At 41.1% G+C, this 21,376-nt stretch overlaps 1 long non-coding RNA gene across 1 annotated transcript in view; it reads left to right on the top strand.

Annotated features, from left to right (window-relative positions):
- The window catches only part of LOC140916958 (uncharacterized), a 93,020-nt gene that overhangs the window by 11,923 nt on the left and 59,721 nt on the right, over positions 1 to 21,376 (top strand). The window lies entirely within an intron of this gene.

The following is a 21,376-nucleotide window of genomic DNA, read 5'->3' as shown; positions in this document are numbered from 1 at the left end:
TGCTTTGTGGAAATATCTGTCAGTGGTTGAACCAGTTCCCCTTTAGGAAACTTCTCTCTGAGGCAATGTCATCTGCCAGGTCAGGATGGCCATTGGACATGAGCAGTATGTGTTGGCTAACTAATGCACCAACACATCAAAATGAAGATTTAATTTTGTCAGAAGAGCCCTGAGGTTTTCCAGGCTCCATTAATTTGTTTCCCCAGGAGCGATAAAAGCACTGAAAGTCTGCAACATAAAAACACCCATCAAAAGAATTTCAGTTCCTGCCTTTGAAAAGGAAGCATCAACAACATTGAAAGCAAAAACAATTGTGGGAGATCTGAAATCAAGGGCAAGTTTCATGGAATTCAAATGGAAATAATATTGTGAGTTATCGCTGTACTCTTCTGTGCTTGTATTTTAATTCTTTGTAGTTATACATTTGCAAGTCTTGACCACTTTAGATCCTCTCAGGCTAAGACTACTCATTATCAGCTCTGTTGCTGGATCTTTTGGAGACTTTGGGCCAGATGTTTAAAGGTGTTTAGGTGCCTAAAAATGCAGATAGGCACCTAGTAGGATTTTCAAAACCACCTGCCTGAATCTTTGGCCCAGATTTTTACTTAAGGGTTGCTGCACTTAGTGTGGCAAAGCCTAGCTGATTTAGGAGCCTAAATCTCATTTTCAAACAAAGATTTAGGCACTTAGACATAAAATCCCATTGACTAAGTGCCTAAATCCCTTTTAAAATGAGATTTAAGCTCTTAAATCAGTTAGCCTTTTGGAGCTAGTCACCTAAATCAGTTAGGGGTTCCTTCACTCAGTGTTACAATGCCTACTTATCTTTTAAAGTCTGGGCCCTTGTTATTAAAGTAGTACAAAAAAATCCATCTCTCCTATCCCCCAGAGGATGCTGGATAAAAGGCAGAAATGGTGATTTACCACCATGCAGCAGGGAGCTGTGCCTACTCCAGATGTTCTCATGCTACAACAAAGGCTTTCTGAAGCCTGTATGGTCTCCAGAGGATTTGCAAAAAAGAGCCCTGGTCTGAGTAGCGTTTTAGCATACTGCATGATAAATGCAGATGATATCTCCAACTGTGGAGAAATAAAGTTAATATCAGGTGAAAGAGATGCTTCCTCCATTTTTGGAATCACTGATGTGTTGTAGTCCTCTCTCCTGTGAAAATAGTGGACAGAGGGATGAAGATTAAGCTGACATTCTGCAGCCATTTAGGAAAACAACCACATATTGTATTTGCTCGCCAGAATAATCAGGTGGACCAAAGATCTACGTATCAATTTGATCTCAAGTTGTTGGCTAAATAATGACCATTTGGAGAGTGGATACAATCTAGAGAAAACAGAATTCCAACATCCGAATCAGAGTAGTGGGCAAGAAGGATTCTAGATAAGATCCGCCTGGCTTGTGGGGGGAGGTCCACCATTCAGGAACCTTTATTGTTTAATGATAAAATACTTCTAATCTTCTGATTACATTTAAGGTGATGCTATCACAGTCATTACAGCACAACAAGTGTTCCTAGCCTACATACTACCTCTGTGATACAAATACAGAGACAATTCTGATTTCAGCTGAAAAGTGTGGTACCACCAGTTAGTTTATGGTCATCAGTAAAGTAGGTTCCTTGACATGAGTCCAAGCCTCCCAGCTCTTCTGCTTAGACTATCTTATTTGTATCCAGTAACAATGACCCAAGGAGTATGTGATAATAGTTTGGAGCAGCCCTTTTTATGAGCTTTTCTGATTTCTAAAAAAATTGGAACCACTAGAAGTTTTAAAAGCAAAGGAACATTTTAAAGAAGATAAAATCTAGAAGTTTTCATTAATTTTAGTTTTTACAGATCTGTGTGCAGATAGTTGTCTGACCAATACAGTCCTCTTAATCACAAATGTCTTGCTCTTGCTCAGTGCAAGATCTTCTGCATAAAATGCATCTTGTAAATAAGATGCACAAATATCCATTTCATTAACTGATAGGGTCTCCTGAAAGGAAGGCAACGACCCTCTGATAGGAAGCCAACTGCTCTACCCTACATTGAAAGTACATTTATTTATATCAATTCAGTTTGAAACTCAAGCACTATGAATATTTAAAAAACAAACAAACAAACAAACAAAAAAGACGGGGCAGTATTTGCTTTCTTTATCAGCATAATTTATAGGGCACAATTTCCAGAACTGCAATTTCTGCTTAGTCTCCATTTTCCCCTCATTCTCAGTAAAATGAACGTGCACATTACTCATAAGCAGCTGTAAGAAAACGATCACCTTCTTTCCTGAGCAGCTTAGGAATTGAACTTAACTTAGTTCATATTAATGAGTCCTAACTTATTAATTTCTCCCCATCCACTCCAAATTGTCTGCATTGGTATATGAAACATACTAATAGTAATGCCTTTAGCTTTACAAAAAGAACAGGAGTACTTGTGGCACCTTAGAGACTAACAAATATATTAGAGCTTAAGCTTTCATGGGCTACAGCCCACTTCATCAGATGCATACAATGGAACATATTGTAAGAAGATATATATATATATATATATACACATACAGAGAAGGTGGAAGTTGCCATACAAACTGTAAGAGGCTACTGCTACTCTGAAACCTGTCACTTAGCTTTACAGTAATTAAATGTGATGGGTTGCCATGCCAGTGGAATTCACATATCTTTACTGGATTGTGTAGTCCTACATGAAAAAGCACTGTAACTAGCCATTAAGGATACAGATGCATTATTGATATCAAATATATTATGACCCCCACACACACACACACAAACACATACCCCGCAGGTTGTGAAATGTGTCAGGCTAAGGTTTCCCAGTCCTCCGTAAATTGGCCGGTATGCTTCAGGCCTTGCAGTAGCCCCACAGCCATCTGGCTGTAGCTTGGCATCTCCCTCCAGAGGACAAATCAAGTGTCAGGGAACATGAAGTGAGCTGTAGCTCACGAAAGCTCATGCTCAAATAAATTGGTTAGTCTCTAAGGTGCCACAAGTACTCCTTTTCTTTTTGCGAACCACAACTTAGTCATTACAGTTTTGAAATATTCATAATGGACCACTTTAAACCTGTAGAATTTTGCATTCTGCCCTAAATGACACCACTATGCAACATGCTGACTTCAGGGTGATTCAGCAAGGTATGTATTGGGGCAGAATTAGGTTCTACATCACTCTCGGTCTGATTCTGCAATATGTACCCACGTTTCCAGCCGAGTTTCTGCGGATTGTCACTCAAATCCTGTCTGGAACCTCACGGGAAGGGAACCAGCCCCTCGAAACCAAGGGTCAGCAAGTTAACAGAACATAATCACCTGGATTTTGAGAGAGAGAGAGAGACTCACAGAATTTATCTAAAACTATTGCTTGTAGAAAAATTTCTTAAACACCCATCACAGCCTTTGATTCAATAACTTTGTTGTCTTAAAAAAATCACTCATGCATATATCTAATGAGTTAAGAGCTGCGTGTTTAATCCTGAGAAGTCATGCTATTGTCACCTAAATTCTTGTTTGAATTTTAAATGCAACAACTTCCAGCATCACAACTTTTCATATAACCTATCTGTAGCATGGGGAAGATTGGCTATTACCTAACCATCCATAATTTGGAGGTGGGCTTCTTAAACTGGCATCAGAGATACAGTCTCAACATTAGCTTCTACCTGGGAGTGATTTCCTATAGCAACTACTTGGCTGAAACTTCAGTATCAGTTGTCATTGAGATTAAAAATACCCTGTTACTTTTGGGGCCAATAGCTAAACAGGGTGCTTTCTCAAATTACATTGCATTTATAAAGAATTCTTGGTTTACTTGATGGTTTAATTAATTTCATAACTAGATTTGATGATTTAATAGTAACGCATCTTTAAGCAAATACACACATCAAATTAGAATAATCACATAATTGGAAATCTTCAGTAACAGGAGGTGGGGTGGTTTTGTTTGTTTGTGTCTCTGTCCCAACTGGGTATATTTTTTGCTTTCATGAATGAGTCCTCATAACACACGTAACAAGCCAAGTTATGCTAAGTGAAGTAAGGGAAACAAGCACAACAGAAGGCAAGCCTGCGAACTGAATTGAATTTATAACTCTGCTAGACACCAAAAACCATGAACTTAAGAGTGACACTGGTTTTATAGCTCATTACAACAACTTGGAACACACCACACTGCCTGCTACTCTTACTTACCCGCTTCTAGCCCTTTTTGAAAAACAATCGAACCCACAGTTGCCCTCTTTATTTAAAGTGACTGCTTCCAGCATGCTGTCACACTGTGCAGAGTGGCTCATGACCATGAATGCCTACCTCTGGGCAGACTGTCAAAAGCAGGGCAGACACCCCAAACTGGTGGCATGGCCTATAATTATATTTCACCAACCCAGTACCAAATGTGAACTCCCAAAATACTGCAATAGACTTATAATAGAGTCACAGACAGTCCCCCTTAGACACTCCAGTCTGTCTTGCCACCCAGGTAAGCTGGACTGTGTGATAAATGGTCACTTACTCCAAAAATCACAAAATATCAGGTTACACCCAGTCCCAAGATACCAGTCACTCATCCAGGTCAATTTTCATCCTCGCAAAGACGATGCTGATAGCCAGTTTGAAAGTAAACTAATTAAAGGTTAATTAGCGAAGAAAAAAGAATGAGAGTTATTGAGAGGTTAAAGCAGGTAAAATACATGTATAGCTGAATCACAGTCTATCTTTCCAAAGGTAGCAGAGTTATAATAATCTGGCAGTTTCCCAAAAGCCTCTCAGGGCTAACCAGAGTAACTCTGGGGACCTCCGTCTTCTTGTTAAGTTATTCTGCCCTGTTAGAATCCAAACAAGCCAGGGATGATTTTTTTTTCCTTGTGTCCATATTTATAGCTTCTCACAGAAAACAAACTGACAGGGTCACTTCCCATGTGGGCTCTTCTTTTATGGCAAAGAGACAGGAGCGTATTTTAGAGTTTTTGATCTCTGATCATCACAAAGACCACTTGGCTTCAAATGCACAAGAATTAGCACTTTCCTGTTTTAAAGTTCATCATTTGCATTACATAATTCTCTTTGGATAGGTTATTAGGTTACAGGGTGTAGGCAATGTAAATGTTTGCTATTACAGTCTAACAGATGCAATTAAGTGAAAACAATTCATGCAGCATCCCATTTGTTTTCGTGAAGCTTAAGCTCCCAATATATTCTTATACATTTAACTTTGAGCTGTACTAATACACAGGTGGATTGGCTTAGCTTCCAGCTGTAAGGTTGTCAGGTCTCAGCTGAGGCCTAGACCTTGGCTAGAGTTGGGACTTGGCTTACCAGTGTACACACACGCATTGCACCTTTGTATGTAACTGTGACACACTGCGTCCTCCCCCAGATGTGAGGAGGAGCTCTATGTAGCTTGAAAGCTTGTATCTTCCACCACAGAAGTTGGTCCAATAAAAGATATTACCTCACCCACCTTGTTACTCATATCCGGGGACCAATAAGACTACAAATGAGTGAAATAATACTCATTCATATTGCAGTTCCTCAGACATTGTAACAAAGGGCCCAATCCTTGAACCTATGTTCAAGAGAACAACACATTTCAGTAGGTGTAATCTAATGGGTAAGGATTATTCATGGGAGTAAAGGCTGCAGGACTGGGGTCATAAATTGCACAAGAGAGATGAAAAATCTCTGTCTGTCTTAAGCTGCAACCTAAATTAAAATGTTTCAAGCAACAATAAAACTCCTGTCTAAGACTTAAATTTAGCCTTACCTGACTTACTTCTTCAGCTCAGAGGACTTTTACTGTTGTTTGTTTGACTCTTTGGTAATATTTCTCAACAGAACTACCTTCTCAAGAATCATTCAAAGTCATTGTTTTGGTTTAACATTATTTGGTATTACATCTAGTATACACCATGTCTTTTGATACTGTTTGTATTGTGCCTTTCACCTTGTGTTGGCAACACAATTGCTCTTGGCCATTGAAAGAAAGGAAGAGAGGAGAACTAAGGAGAAAAAAAATAAGAAAAGTCAACTCCCTACATAGTAGAAAAACCCATTTGATTTGTATTTAAGAGGGGGTGAATCCTTCACAGAAGTGCTATGCATGAAGACTAGCTATGGAAAATGAATTTTCCACCCCAGGAGAAATTCCGATATTCGAATATTTTCATCCTGAAATGGGACAAAAATCAAAATATCAAAATATTTTGCAAAAAGAAGCACAGAACATGTTTATTCAGAAATGTTGAAATGAAACATTTCAATTTTTTCAATTAAAGTGAAACAAATGTTGACAGGTCAATTGAAATCAAAACATTTCACATTTTTCGATTGAACAATTTAATTGAAACGGAAATTTTTTACATGAAAAAAATCAATTTTGACAAAACTCCATATTTCATCAGGAAAATATTTCATTCAAAAAAAAAAAATGTGACCAGCTCTAACAGTGTCATGTGTAAAATATACAGCCAAAGTTTCTATTCTACTCTTCCATTAGTGGAAGAAGCTAGATAGATTAACTCAGTATATCCAAATCAATGCCTTAGTGTGGAAGTCTTGGAGTCCTATGGAATCTATGTTTCCTTTTAACTACAGTCTTGAAATATGTGCCCTGGCACTGATTCCACTGCTCATGTGAATGACTTAGTTCTTTGTGTTTGTACATATTAGGAAATTTGGGGGAACTTCATCAAGCTTGATTCAGACCTGGGTTTCACCGATGGACATTGGTCCTGCCTGGGGTTAAAAATTCTGCCTGGAGCATTATGCTGGCAGTCCAGCTTTAACTATAATGCTTTATAAAGCCTGCCAGCACTTTTTAAAAAAAATCCTACCAAAACAAACTACTTTACAAATGTGCTTTAATTTGTTAACTATGCGGCAAGCTGGGCATTTATAACTCCCTTTTAAATATGTTTTAACCCCTTAAGAATGTTGTTACAAGGTTACAAAAGGTAAGTACATTTTGAGTCATGAACATTAAATAGTTGTATTTTATGATTATATATTACTTGCATGTAGGGTAATTCCCAGCTCAGGTGAACATACACGTGCTCGAGCTAGCATCCTCGAGATAGCAATGAGGTCACAGCAGCATGGTAAGTAACTCAGGCTAGCTGCCCAAGTACAATTCTACCCAGTCCTCTGGGTAGGTACGAGGGCAGATAGCCCGAGCCGTCACCCATGCTGCTGTGACCATACTGCTATTTGTAGGCGATAGCTCAAGCAGAGCTAGTGTGTGTCTGTCTATCTGAGCCAGGAATCAGTCCTTCCACCTGCTGTCTTGTCATGTCCTCAGATTTGAATTGAAGAAGCCGATGAGGGAGGCTCCAAAGAGAAAAACGTATGTGTATAAATAGTGAAATTTGAATAAAGAAAGATGTTACAAAAGGGCTACATTGCATGCAGAATGTTAACAAAAGATCAGTGGCATAAAATGCTCTTAGGTAGATCAAATAATACGTTGTGCATCTGAACTGCTATGTAAGTGCTCTGTGCTATAAAAACAATAACTACTTAGTTCTCACAACCCGCCCTGTGAGCTAAGTGAGAACTAGTATCCTCTTTTTTCACAGATGTGGAAAAGGAGACACAAAAGGTATGTCTACACTGCAATTAAAAACCCAGAGCTGGCCTGTTATGGTGCAGTTACAGTCTTCCACGTTCTTTTTCTTAGTGTGTGAGCAAATGTTCAGTCTTGGGAAGACATGCTTTGGTGGTGGTAGTTTTTGTTGTGCAAAGCAGTAGTCCTTGGGAAAGGAGTGATATGATAAGCAGGAGAGTTTGCTTTCCGTCTTGGGTTCTGATTGGAGTAAAATTATTGAGGGGAGTTGCTCTCTGGGAACTGGGCTTTGGTGTTGGGCTGAGATCCCTGGAGAAGATCTGGATGAGATCTTCCCTGCATGCTGTATGACTCTCATGTCAGGATGGTGTAAATGAAGCAAGTCACACTAGTACACCTAGATTCCACCTCACTGATTTCTCCTCTACTGGGAAGTCAACGTGCAAAGCTCTGGACATCTGTCCCCACTTGGCAGAGAAACATTGCTGGTGTCGGACTGGGACACAGGTACTGGAAGCCAGGGCAACAATACTTTACCAAATCATACGGCAATGCATGATCTTACCATATGAATATATACCGATATTTGATGAGATCTCAAAAGCTTCAACAGTCTGAGATATGTATACATTGATGAATGCATGCCCTAGAAAATATGATTCTGATTATGAAATGATATGCATCAGTAACCTTTTATGAAAAATCTGGTGTCAAAAGATTACAATATACATGTCTATACGTAATTGGAAACCTTTTAAGGCTGTCTAAGTAAGTTTCTATGTGCTATATAAGAGCTGTACTGTATTTTACTAGTAAACAGAGGAATTTTCAGTGATCAGTATTATATCCATGGGATATTAGTCATCAACAGTCACAGATGAATAAATGTATTAGGGAAAAAAGTCACCAGATTTTATTTCAATAATGGAAACTGAACCATATTCTTTCTACAGCAGTTAATGAATTCTGTATAACAGCAGAAGAATTGATTCACTTTACTGGCAATTGCTCCACATTTATGAGAAATAAGATAATGGGGGAAAGTAAAACACTATCCTCTTTCAGTAAGTTGGCTGAGATGTTAAAATTGACCCAATAAACATCAGAATGTGATAAAATCAAATTGATACAGGGTAATATGGAAACACTAAAGGCCCCTAATATTCCATTGTGTGTGTTTTCTTTAAAGATTGAACAGTGGGTGCAGTTTGCACTGTTTTGGGAGATCTAAGTTGTTGATATTGTTGAGCAAAGATTTTTTTTAAAATATTTTAATGCATTTTCTGTTAATGGAGTCTTCAGAATTGGATGCTGCACAGTGTAGGCGTGGAACTGTGTGGCTACAGGGCCTGATCCAAGGCATGCTGAAGTCAATGGGAGTCTAGCATCAGGACCTTATGCTCAAAGCATATCCTGATAAGCAGGACACAGGGCTTATTCCTCCACTGATTAAAGTCAATGGAAGAGTTGCCCTTGGCTTCAGTGGTATAAGATCAGGTCCTATGGGCACAATCCAATTCCCATTAAAGTCAATGGCAATCTTTCCATTGAGATTAATGGATCTTGGAACAGAACCTAATGTATCTCCTATTGCAGGGGTGGCCAACCTGAGCCTGAGAAGGAGCCAGAATTTACCAATGTACATTGCCAAAGAGCAACAGTAATATGTCAGCAGCCCCCCATCTGCTCCCCAAACCCCGCTCCCAGCACCTCCCACCCACCAGCAGTCCTGCCGATCAGCGCCTCCCCCTCCCTCCCCACACCTCCCAGTCAGCTGTTTCATGGCATGCAGGAGACTCTGAGGGGATGGGAGGAGGACCGAGGGCACAGCAGGCTGAGGGGAGGGGGCAGGAAGGGGTGGAGTGGGGGCAGGGCCTGGGGCAGAGCCAGGGGTTGAGCAGTGAGCACCCCCTGGCACATTGGAAAGTTGGCGCCTATAGCTCCAGCCCTGGAGTCGGTGCCTAAACAAGGAGCCGCATGTTAACTTCTGAAGAGCCGCCTGTGGCTCCAGAGCCACAGGATGGCCACCCCTGTCCTAATGTATCCACATGTATACTTAAGACTATACAAATATAACAGTTCTCTTCAGAAAAGGACATACTTGACTAGCAGCTATGTGGCTGCTTGGGAAATTTTTCTTGCAGTTTTGCCTCTTGTGTGCAAAGTAAACTTTTCAATCCAATCTGCCTCAGAAAAATCCTCCATATCTTTTTGGCCCAGAACAATCTCAAACCAAGATCTATTCACGCAGTGCAGCCAAGAGGATATGAGCACCATCATTGCCAGGAAGCATTGGAGATGGATTGGCCATGTGCTTCGGATGGAAACTGATTCCATCACCAGAGTAGAAATAAGATGGACACACGAAGTCAAGCGAAAACGAGGCTGCCCGAAAACAACATGGCGACGAGCTCTGGAAACAGAGCTGAAAAACCTGGGGCACAGCTGGGGAACCATTGAAAGACTTGCTAGAAACAGGGGTGGAGGAGCTTTGTCACCGCCCTAAACACCAGAGGTGAAATGGGAACATGATGATGATGATGAGCTCCTTGTGAGTGAAAAGAAAATAGATAATATACCTAGGGAATATTTTTCTTCAATTATTTGGTTGACGAAAGCACCAAGCTAATGTGCATTATATTCTGAACCCATTATCTAATCCTGTTTACATTCAATTATATAACATGAAAAGACGTTGTGATACTAAGTTCTGATTCTTTCCTTTAACTCTTCTGATTTTAAGAGAGAGTTAAATTGGTGCTAATCATGTGTTCTGGTGCAGATAGGCTTTTGTTTCTTTAAACTGATTTTGGTGGTGAGAAAAGTAGGAGAGCAGAAGAATAAAGGAGGGGTTTTGTTTTCGTTGCAGTGATTAGGTAAGATCATTCGCACTATCACTTGTAAGTTTCAGTGATAACTTTCTTCGCTGTCAATCCTGGAAATAGGGCATGGTACCGACGTAAATGTGGACATTTCAATTTAACGATGCAGAGGGTTGTGCATGTAGAAAAATTCACAGGAAAAAAAGCAGCTATGGGAGCAATTTGTAACGGCAAAAAGACCTAAGGACTGAGACTAATGTAATATTGTAATGTGCACCTGTGGTGTTTGTTGCTGGTAAAGGTTGAGGTTCTGTTTCCATTCTCTTCCCCTTTTTAAATGGCTCTTAATTTTTTCATGCAAATATCTTTGGGGATTATATGTTGTGGTTTGCAGCCTACCCTAAAACTAGAATTGTTTGGTTTAAACAAAATCATTCAGCTGTTGAGTAGGTAAAAATAACTGGACCAGGTTCTAAAATTAGATCCAGGTCCTTTGTGGCAATTAAGTGGTGAAAGGAGGGCAGCAACTGGCCACAGCAAGACAGCAGAGAATGCCCCTGTTGAAGGAGAACGCTGCTGGTGCAAGTGTGTGCAGCTGGATCCTATGTGAATCCCCCTTTCTGTCAGCACTGCGGACTCATCGGGCAGACAGGCATGCGGAGCAGGTGTGGTGGAAAATCCACTCTGCTGTGCCTATGCTTCATTGGCATAGAGCCACTAAGGATCCTGGGAGAGTGGCACAAGAGAGAGCAGCTCTAATTCTTATCAGGGCTGGGACAGATCTAGGGAACCAGCGGAGAGAATCAAACCCATCTTCTGTATGTTCCGATTGACATTTTGCACAGTTCTGGGGGGACTTGACTTATGTTTTTTGAACACTAGGCAATGCTTCAATCTTCCTCATTGAATGCATATTTAAATAGGGTGATGGTTTATGTTGTATGTGGTTAAAATATGTGATTAGAAATATAGCCAACATAGCATAGTTGCAGGAAGCCTAACTCCAGTGTGATGGATAATTCCATTTCAATGTTGGACTGACAATGGCTTGTGCATTTGTAAATCAATAATATGCATGTATTCTGGGGGAGCTACAGGTTTGTGCATTGCTAAACCTACAAACGAGATTTAGGAGTGCACTCTCAGCACAAAGCACTGAGCCTCGTGTAACTCCCATTAACACTGAGCTAAAAAAATAGCCCAAAGCATGAATCCAGGATAAATACTAGCTGTGGGAAATAAACGGTATGCTTTAGTCTATCCTTCATCTGGACACCTAGGGTATGTTTCCATTGCAATTAAACATCTGATGCTAGTCCCTTTCTGCTGACTCAGGTTTGGGCTATGGGGCTGTAAAGTTGCAATGTAGACATTTGGACCTGAGCCCCCTTTCAGTGTCCCAAAGTCTAGGCTCCAGCATGAACCAAAAATCGACCCCACAATTTTACAGCCCTGGAGCCAAAGCTTGAGTTAGATGACATGGGCCAGCCCTGGTGTTTAACTGCAGTGTAGACATATCTTCAGTGTCTTTCTCACTTCTCCGTATATGTTTCCTCTGGGCCAGATTGTTCCCTTCTGCTCTGGGCATGAGGGTTCCATCCCTTTTGCACCCCTGTGCAACAGCGGTGCATAGCTACAGTCCATGCCTTTCTCCATAATGCAGATTGCTCTCCAGGTGTGCCCCTTTAAATCCAAGCCAACTAACAGGGAAAGGGGAGAAAGTGAGGGTCGTGCCCCAGCTCCCTATACACCATCTAGGGTTGCACCTTCTGTTCTAGCTACAGGAAGGATGATCTTGTGTAGGTTTGGAAGAATGCATTTTTATTTGTTTTATAATTTTAACTGATAACATTGATGATTATTTAAAGCATTTTTCCTATTGTTATAGACTTTAATTTTCAAAGTTGTGGGAAATTAGGTGGGGGTGGAGGGGAAGGCCAGACGATAGTTATTTAACGACAGTAGATGTTGAGATTCAAAAAGTTCAAGCTTTGTAACCATTAAAACACAAATTGTCAACATCACATGTCAAAATATATAAAGGAAAGAGCTGCAAATCAAATGCTAAGTTCTCAAGCAGCATTTTCCCCACTTTGCCTTCTTGCCAATTTCAGTTATTACCAATGGAAATATTTTTTGTCAGTTTGTGCGTGTGGGGTGAAATCAACATTTACCAATAAAAATCTGCTTCCAAGCCTTGTCTGATGTTCAAAGCACTGGACTGAGGCTTAGAAGACCTGGGTTCTATCCCCAGTTGTGCCATAGACTCCTCTGTTGACTTTGGGCAAGTCACTTAATCTTGCCGTGCCTCAGTTTGCCATCAATCAAATGAGGATCAGAACACTTCCTTTATCCACTCCTTCGTCTGTCTTGTCTACTTCGACTGTAAGCTCTTTGGGGCAGGGACTGTCTGATGTATGTGCACAGTGCTGAGTGTTACAGGAGTTTTCTTAACACCTAGAGGGATGTGGCCCCAATCTGAATCAGGACAGCTAAACACCACCCTAATACTACTAGAATAATCATCTCCTTCTTTATGAACTATTCTCAAAATAGGAATTTAGGGAGTTTGGAAAATGCATATTAACAACCCAATAGATCACAACAGTCCTTCCAAGCTATTATGGTCCATTATGTAAATTTATATTTAGGGAGATTTAAACACTGTTATGTGAGTTATGATCCATCATCCAGATAAGTATTTCAGGACATTTCAGAATGCAGATTGTTGACTGAAAGCAGAAAGTATATAAATGGCTGATATAAATACTCCTTGGCAGTCCCATATGTCTGCATACTTAACCCCTGCCCCATAAATGTGTTACTGGTGAGGAGGCATTACTGTTGTGTGCACTCAGAAGAGATTCGTTTAAAGTTGTAACACAAGGACAGATGGGCAGAGCTCCCCCTCCCCACGTGCAGACAGAGGGTCAGTTACCTCCAGGGCATTGTTCTCTCCTTCAGTCAAACCCTACAAGGGCTCTTTTGGGAGGCACAGGGAGTGGATAGGCCAGCACAACAGGAAATGAGCATCATCCTGCCAGCACCCAGTGCAAACTCAAAAGGAAAGTTAATAGAGCCAGATTTCCTGTGTACTTGGAAATCCACTGATAGAGAAGGCTTACAAGCAGCTGCTGGTGTATGAATTTATCATGCTGCAGGGATCTGGAGCTGATGAAAATCCCAGACTCTCCATTCAGAAAACATTCTGCCCTGGGGGAGCCATAAGATTCATGCACATTTTGTGGGATCCATGGGATTTGGAGGCAGGATTCCTGGTTTCTTCTTTCATGAGGCCCTACTCCTCTGATGGAAGAATTCAGAGGAAATCCCACAAAGAGACCTTCGTAGAAGTTCCTGACCCCTGCATGGAAAGTCTGTGTACGGCTGTGATCTGGCCCATGCATTATTTAAAGGCACTAATGATCCTCTTTACAGATGGCAGCCACAACATTTAGTACTAGATTCTAGGTGCAAAAGAGTGGGGAAGGGTTTGATTCTTGGCTCGAACCCAGCCCTATACACAGGTTAGAGCAGCCCGCGAACTCCTCTAATCTTTGTCAGCATACTACAGTTTTCCACTCCCTGGAATCACACACCATCTGGGGATAGGTGGAGCACATTTCACTTTGGCCACTCCCCCTCCCTGTTCTTCCCCGCCCCTCAGTCCGCCTGACATGTCTCCTTTAGCCCCTGTTACAGCTGGGGCTGTGGAAAGAGAGGTGTAGGAGCAGGCTGCATGCTTTCTGTGGACTTCTCTGTTGTGGGGATCCCCCAGTGGGGGCATTGCAGGTGGTTTCTGAGCAACACAAAGGGAGTGATGTAGGGCCAAGAATCTGGTTTACTCTTTTTAAAATGTCCTTTTGAGTTAAAGGAAGGAAAAAGCATCCAGAGCCTTTAATGCCTCGCTCCTCTCTGCACTACTGCATAAAGGAAAATGGGCAACTCCTTTGACTAGTTTTAGTTATTTATTTCACAGTTTAATGGGCTGAGGTTTCGTAGGACAAGTTTCAGCACTATGGAAGTTTTTATGTCAGGGTGGGGGAGAAAAATGGAAACACTCAGACACAGCAGTGAGGATATCTGCCTGAATTGGGCCACTGCACAAAAGGTTGTTTTAATTTGACTAAGAATGAACAGATTGCTGAGAATCAATTACGATCTAATAAGGGTCTTATTGTCAAACCTGCTGATAAAATGGAGTGCCATTGTTCTGAACTGCACTACACTGAAATGAGATTTCAAAAGAACTTAATGCTGACTTGCAAATCTTTGATCTCTGATCCTAGTGGGAATTTAGAAACACCGACCCCTAAATGTTTCTGCTTTAAAATAAGCAGTTGCTAGATTATTATTAAGAGAGTTTCCTTACTTGGATCTGATAGGGGCTGAGCAGCTCCATCTGATCATTTAAACCTTCAACTCCGATTGTCTTCGGTGGAAGTTGAGGGTGCTCAGCACCTCCTAGGATAAGACCTCTAGACAGAGAGAAAGATTTAGGGGGGTTGTTTTTCTGTTTGTATTGTATCCAGACCGAATTAATACAAAAGGATGAAACAGCCCCACAGGAGAAGCTGTATTTTGCATCTATCAACGGTTTCTCATTATGGAGCTGAATGAACACATCCCTTGGTAAAACTGGAAAGCACACTTGCTGGGTTTCAGAGCCTGGGCTCCAACCCAAGCCTCAACATCTACACTGCTATTATTAGCCCCGCAGCCCGAGTCCCATAAAAATGGAGTTAGTTGAGCCGGGCTCTGAGACTAGGTGCCGTGGGTCTTTTATTGCGGTGTAGACATACGCTAAGTGACAAATCTTTGTGGAGTTTCTCCTGCATTGCTCTATTGAGGAGCATGGAGTATGCATCTAATTCATTCAGGATGACCTAGGGGATCTCCTCGAGTGGCCCATTCATCCTAACTGCTGTCTCCACCGTCCCTTGCAGGCTCACTTCAGTTGGTCACTCCTCCAGAGACTCTCCCTGGAAACTTTCTTAAATGGGTCTCTGCTAAAAAAAAAAAAAAAAAGGTAGGAAAGCCTGAAGTTATAGGGGTGCTGTATAAAAGAAATGTAGCTGTGTATATATGTACTGGAAAGAGCATCATCTAATGACACACAAGAATGTGTAGCATTCTTCTTAAATTAGCAAGGTCAATAAAGTTGTTGCTATGCATTGCAAATAACTTCCTAATTAAGCACCTCTTAACAGCTGGGAACAACTTTCCCAGGGAAAGTCCCAGCATTCCTTGCCCACTCCTACCACATGAATCTCCGGGCAACCTCCATGGGCTGGTGGAGGGGGATAATGTTACAGAGGCAGCTGGCCCCCTCTTCTGTGCAGCAAAGAAGGGGAGGGACCTTTCTCACACAGACTGTGAGGATACAGTCTTCCCCAGGGCTTTAGGGAAATGTTTCAAAAGCAAGCAACTGTGGAAAAGAGAGGTATGTGTATTCAGAGCAACCCTATTTAACGTCAGTGTGTACAGTAAGCATTGGGCTGACTCAAAAAGCAGATTCTAGTTTTACACAGAGCCTGACATTCAGAATGTATCTCAGCACTTAAGTAATGAATTATTATATTTATTATGGGGCCAATATTGCCATTGGCCGTGTGGGAGCTGCCAGGGTGGTGCCTGTAGGCAGAGGCAGTGCGCAGAGCTGCCTGGCATGCCTCTGCCTAGGAGCTGAGCAAGGGGGATGTTGCCACTTCTGGGGAGCCTCCCAGGTAAGCGCCACCCAAAGCCTGCCTCACCCCATCCCATGCCTCAACCCCCTGCCCCCTCCAACACCCAAACTCTGCTGCTGCTGCGGGGGGTGGCAGCACAGGGGCCTGAGATTGCCCCAGCAGCTACCAGTGCGACTGGCACAGGGGCTGCCTGAGCTGCCGTTGGGCAAGGTGCACCGGCCACTGCAGAAGTCACGGAGGTCATGGAAAATCACTGAATCTGTGACCTCTGTGACAAATTCACAGCCTTAATCATGAACAATTAAGGAGTCAAATAGCAGTGGGAATGAATGAAGGAACCATAGCCTGAAAATTATTTGTCCAAATGTATCTGGCAAACACTTATTGAAAGCAAATGCCTTTGTAGAATTTAGGAATGTCTCAGGAATTATTCATAAACAAAATTAAGATACATTTGCAGCAGATGTTATCCACAACAAAGCATTTGAGCATCTCTGGCTATGATTGGTAATGGGAGACTATTGCAAATGTTGATGGGTCAGTGTTGTTTAAATTAAAATGCGTAGGTTCAGACAATGATCTGCACTATCCTGGCCTATTTTAAACTCTAGCCTGCACAATTATCATGGAAAGACTAGGAAGAAGGGATTTCTTGTGTAATTTCTGGTGCCTCGTTTTTCCCATATGTGCAAGGAATATTGTCAATGGAGCTTGTCTCGGGATATTTTGGCACTTCTAATTCTGGTCCCAACCAGAGCCAGAAAGACAAAAGGTGTGTGAATAGATAGAGTTTGAGGGCATAGCTAAAAGACCAGATTAGTTTATTTATTTTATTTTAATTGAACTGGTTTGCTTACTCCTATCTACAACTGTCTTTTACCTCTTTATGAAAAGCTAAAAGAATAGCAATCTCTGACAACATTTACGTGTAGCACTGTTCACACAGACTACCACCAGCAAAACACACAAACAGGGTTTAGCCCTGTACAGAGATAAACATTCATTCATATTACCTCACGATCCACTCAGACACAGCAAGGTACATACAATATTCCTTCCCATTATATTTCTTCATTCGGGATCACTGAAGCAGAAAGACATAAAGTTAGATTGACATCAATAGTTGCCTGCAGTATAGGTTCCAGGAGAGAATTATCGTGTCTTTTCCTTGAAAGTAAATTTAGTGCACATGAAAAGGTCCAGATTGACAAGCCTAGTGAATGAAGTCCTCTGTTTATTCAGGGAACAAACACAACATAAGCAGCTTTATGATCCTTCCAGGGTGCCTCAACCTTGATATGGAGGTAGAATGGGGTGAAAGTTTTCAGGCAAAACTCTCTTTCAGCGAAAGATGCAGATTCAGCAATACTGAAACATTTTGTGAATTCTTTTTGGTTTTGCCAAAGCGTTCCCCTTGAAAACACAACACTTCTGAAAAAGTGGAGTTGTTTCATTTTAACATTTTGAAAATGAAACATTTTGATTTTTCAGTTGGAAATGACCTTTTCTTTCAATGTTCCCTTTGTGTTTTTTTTTTTTAAAAATGCAAAAAATATAAAACAAAAAGCCAAGCTTGAAATCAAAATGAAATGTTTTGTTTTGGGTTGAACCAAACAGTTAATTTGACCCCAAAATAATATTTGTATTACCCTTTTGAATCGACTGGGAACATTTTCTTTAAAAACCATTCTGGCATTGCCAGGAAACCAAATGTTCTATCTGAAGGTACTTTGTCAACTTTAAAGTCAAGAAGTGGTTCAATCTCCATCCACATTCAATCTTTAGAGCCAGGACAAACAATAATCTGTGAAAGTTTTTTTAATTTGGAAGTTCTTGAAATGGACACATTTTTGTTTCTTTCAAAATGTTTTGAACATTCCCCCCCCCATTTTTTTTAAATGAAAAGCTTTATCAAAATGGTTACTGAAATGTTTCATTTCAAGAAAACTTCTTTCAGTACGTGAAAAAATGTCAATAGCCTGTGATAATGCTTTCAATTTCAAATTCAGAGAAGGGGAAAGGCACGATTCTTTTTGTGTGTGTCAATATTCCTGGTTTTTAAATCTCAATAATTTTCAGTGAAAAAATTGTTTTTGTTTGGGGGGGGTTGGTGGGGGAGGGGCAATTTTTTCTTTGAAAACCTTTGACCAGCCTTTCTGCTGGAGGATAGCAAGGGTGCTGCTACTTTCTATCTAATCAAATTATATTTTTTGCATCTACTCTGAAATAGATTGAGGCCAGCTCTTTATTGCGTGAATGTCATCAAAAGTCATCATATAACCTCTCTCAATCCTGACTAATTTGGGAAGGATGAGCTTCACCTTAGGGAATTCTAATGCACCACTGGAGCATTCAGGCACCCTAATCATGTCATTTTCACATGGTTTACAGCTTTGCTTCTATAGCGATGCTAAGGAGGAGAAGAATAGCTCAAGACACAAAGTGATTGTCCAAACCTTGAGCGCATGAATTTACAAGGATAGACAAGCAATGCATTCCATATTCCTTTTGGGTAGGAGAGACATCTGACCTTAGTACTGATCTGTGTGCTTCAGTGTAGAATCCATTGGACGCCAGTGTCCATCTGCACAGCCAGCAGCAGCCCATGGCAGTGAGCATCCAAGCCCTGGTCAACAGACTCAGGCTTGCACTACTGTGCTAAAATGAGCTGTGAAGACAGTATTTTTAGTTGTGGCTTGGATTGGAGTTCAGGCTCTGAAGCTTGTGTCCTCTCTCGGCTTATGATCCCAAGCCACAATGTGTATATAGATATTTCTAGCATGGTCACATGAACCCCGCAGGCCCAAGTCAGTCATCGTGGGCTCGGAGGCTTGCTGCCATGGGCTGTGTACATGTACCCCGAGAGGGCTTGCTGGGAAGGTCATTGGCTCTGTTTGTGTTTTGGGCCACACCTGGCACCTTTTACAATTGAACTGTAAATCTCAAGATTTTTTAACCAGCTGAGTTTTAATTATTAAGTGTGATTAACTCTGTATCCTACCCTTGAGATACATATTATAGGCCAGATTGTTATTTTTTGGAGTTAATTCAACCTATAATTTATACGGCACTGTTGCCCTTTAACATTCTCTCTTGTCTGAAACTTAATGTTCCTTTAACATCTCCACGGGTCCCTGTTAACCTCTGCTACACACATGAGAGATCTAAAAGCACTTCATGCTGAGAAGAGTAGGAGTGACAAAAGCCTGTCACTCCTCCATGCTTTGAAATGATACATCTTAAGCAGAAATGGCGGAAGGATAAGAGAGAGAGAGAACGATTTGTGTTAGACTGTTTGGTCATATGCAGGTCTGTCTTCCTTGGGTTCTACAAACATTTATGTGTATCTACAGGAGTTCTTGACGTTCATCTGATCTTTTCATATTGAAAATAGAAATGGAGTGAAAAGTTCACTCTATAGTGGATGTGCAGCTGGAGAAATCATCGAGATGACTGCAGTGTGACAGCTGTGGCGTCCTCATTATTGGATTATTACTGTGTATTTACAGTAGCTGTCACTGTGACACTAAGCACCCCATATTCACACCCTCCACACTATTGTATTAATCTTAGTACAAAGTATGCCTGATGTAGTATCATTTGAAAACTAATAAATCACTGATCATTAATATTCTTGTATGATGTATGTATGTGGTGGGTATTAAGAGTTATGGATACATGCTAGACTTTTGACTAAGGTGTGTTTAAACCAGACATGTCAGGGAGAGAAGATGGCAGGAAACAGAACAATTTGCATTTCAGCAAACAGAAGTGGGAGAAGCAAGAACATGGAGTTTCCTTCACCATCAGACTCCATGTTGTCTTCTGAACAGCTTGAATAAACTTTACTTTAAGGGGTACCCTCTGAGAAATTCTTTTCAATGGTTAACTGGTCTATAAAGACAGAGGGGCTGAACCTCAATTGATAAGCAACTGAATCAACTGATTGTATACAATATTACTGTATTACAAGAGTGTTTAGAGCGAGGTCCTGTCTAAAAGCTAATGACACCTTAGTGATTAATATCGTGAAATTTATGTATAAACACTATATGAGGAAATATGGATACTTAATGATATGGTGTTTTAAAGTCCGCGGCCAAACGGAGAGAAACAAGCTCCCTCCTGACAGAAGGGAAGGCAGTTATTTACTTGTCTCCTATGTAAATTAAGAATGGTGAAATCAAAACAACGGAAGCTCCGTTTACATACAGAGGGATGGGAAGCCCACAGGAAGGGAAGAACAGCATGAGGTCAATCTTTCCTTCAACTAAGCGGGGAAGGGTTGAAGTCTCTGGAAATTGAAAAGAGTTGAGTAACCTGGTTAGGCAAAGATCTTTCACATAGAAATACAAGGGGAACCAGTGTCTTGTACTTCTGAGGAAGGTCCTGACTGAGGAAAAAATCATCCATGGCTGGGAAGAAAATGACTAGTTAGAGAAACCATCTTGAACAAAGCCTACACCTTCCTAGATTTTCGACTTTTTTAGATACGCCTTTTCACTGGTAACCGTTTCTGACTTTATTCCTTTTACTTGGCATCACTTAACCTATGTGCTATTGGTAATAAATTTGTTTTATTTTATATAAAACAACTCAGTATTGCATTTAAGGAGAAGGGTGTATTTACACCTAGTTAATTTAATAAGCTGACATGCTTTTGTGTCTTTAGAGGAACAAGTGTACCTTATTATTTCTCTGAACTGTCCAGGAGAGGGCTAGACATTACAGGACACACAGTTTTAGGAAAATTCAGGACTGGGAATCTGTTGGAGCCACTCTAGAAGTACTAACCAAGGCCTCCCTATGATGATCTACACCCTTATGAGTGCACAGTCTATGGATGGTCAGGGAAATAAGCAAGGGAAATGGGAACAACAATGGGTGTGTGTGTGTGTGTGTGTGTATATATATATATATATATGTCTGCAGAAGAGAAGAATGAGGGGAGATTTGATAGCAGCCTTCAACTACCTGAAGTGGGGGTTTCCAAAGAGGATGGAGCTAGGCTGTTCTCAGTGGTGGCAGATGACAGAAGAAGGAGCAGTGGTCTCAAATTGCAGTGGGGGAGAGGTCTAAGTTGGATATTAGGAAAAACTATTTCACTAGGAGGGTGGTGAAGCACTGGAATGCGTTACCTAAGGAGGTGGTTAAATCTCCATCCTTAGAGGTTTATAAAGCCCTGGCTGGCATGATTTAGCTGGAGTTGGTCCTGCTTTGAGCAGGGGGTTGGACTAGATGACCTCCTGAGGTCTCTTCTAATCCTAATCTTATATGATTCTATCATTCTGTGTCAACT

This window comes from Lepidochelys kempii, chromosome 9 (assembly GCF_965140265.1).
Source record: "Lepidochelys kempii isolate rLepKem1 chromosome 9, rLepKem1.hap2, whole genome shotgun sequence".
In the NCBI taxonomy this organism is placed as follows: domain Eukaryota; kingdom Metazoa; phylum Chordata; order Testudines; family Cheloniidae; genus Lepidochelys; species Lepidochelys kempii.
This window is presented reverse-complemented; position numbering and strand designations above follow the sequence as displayed.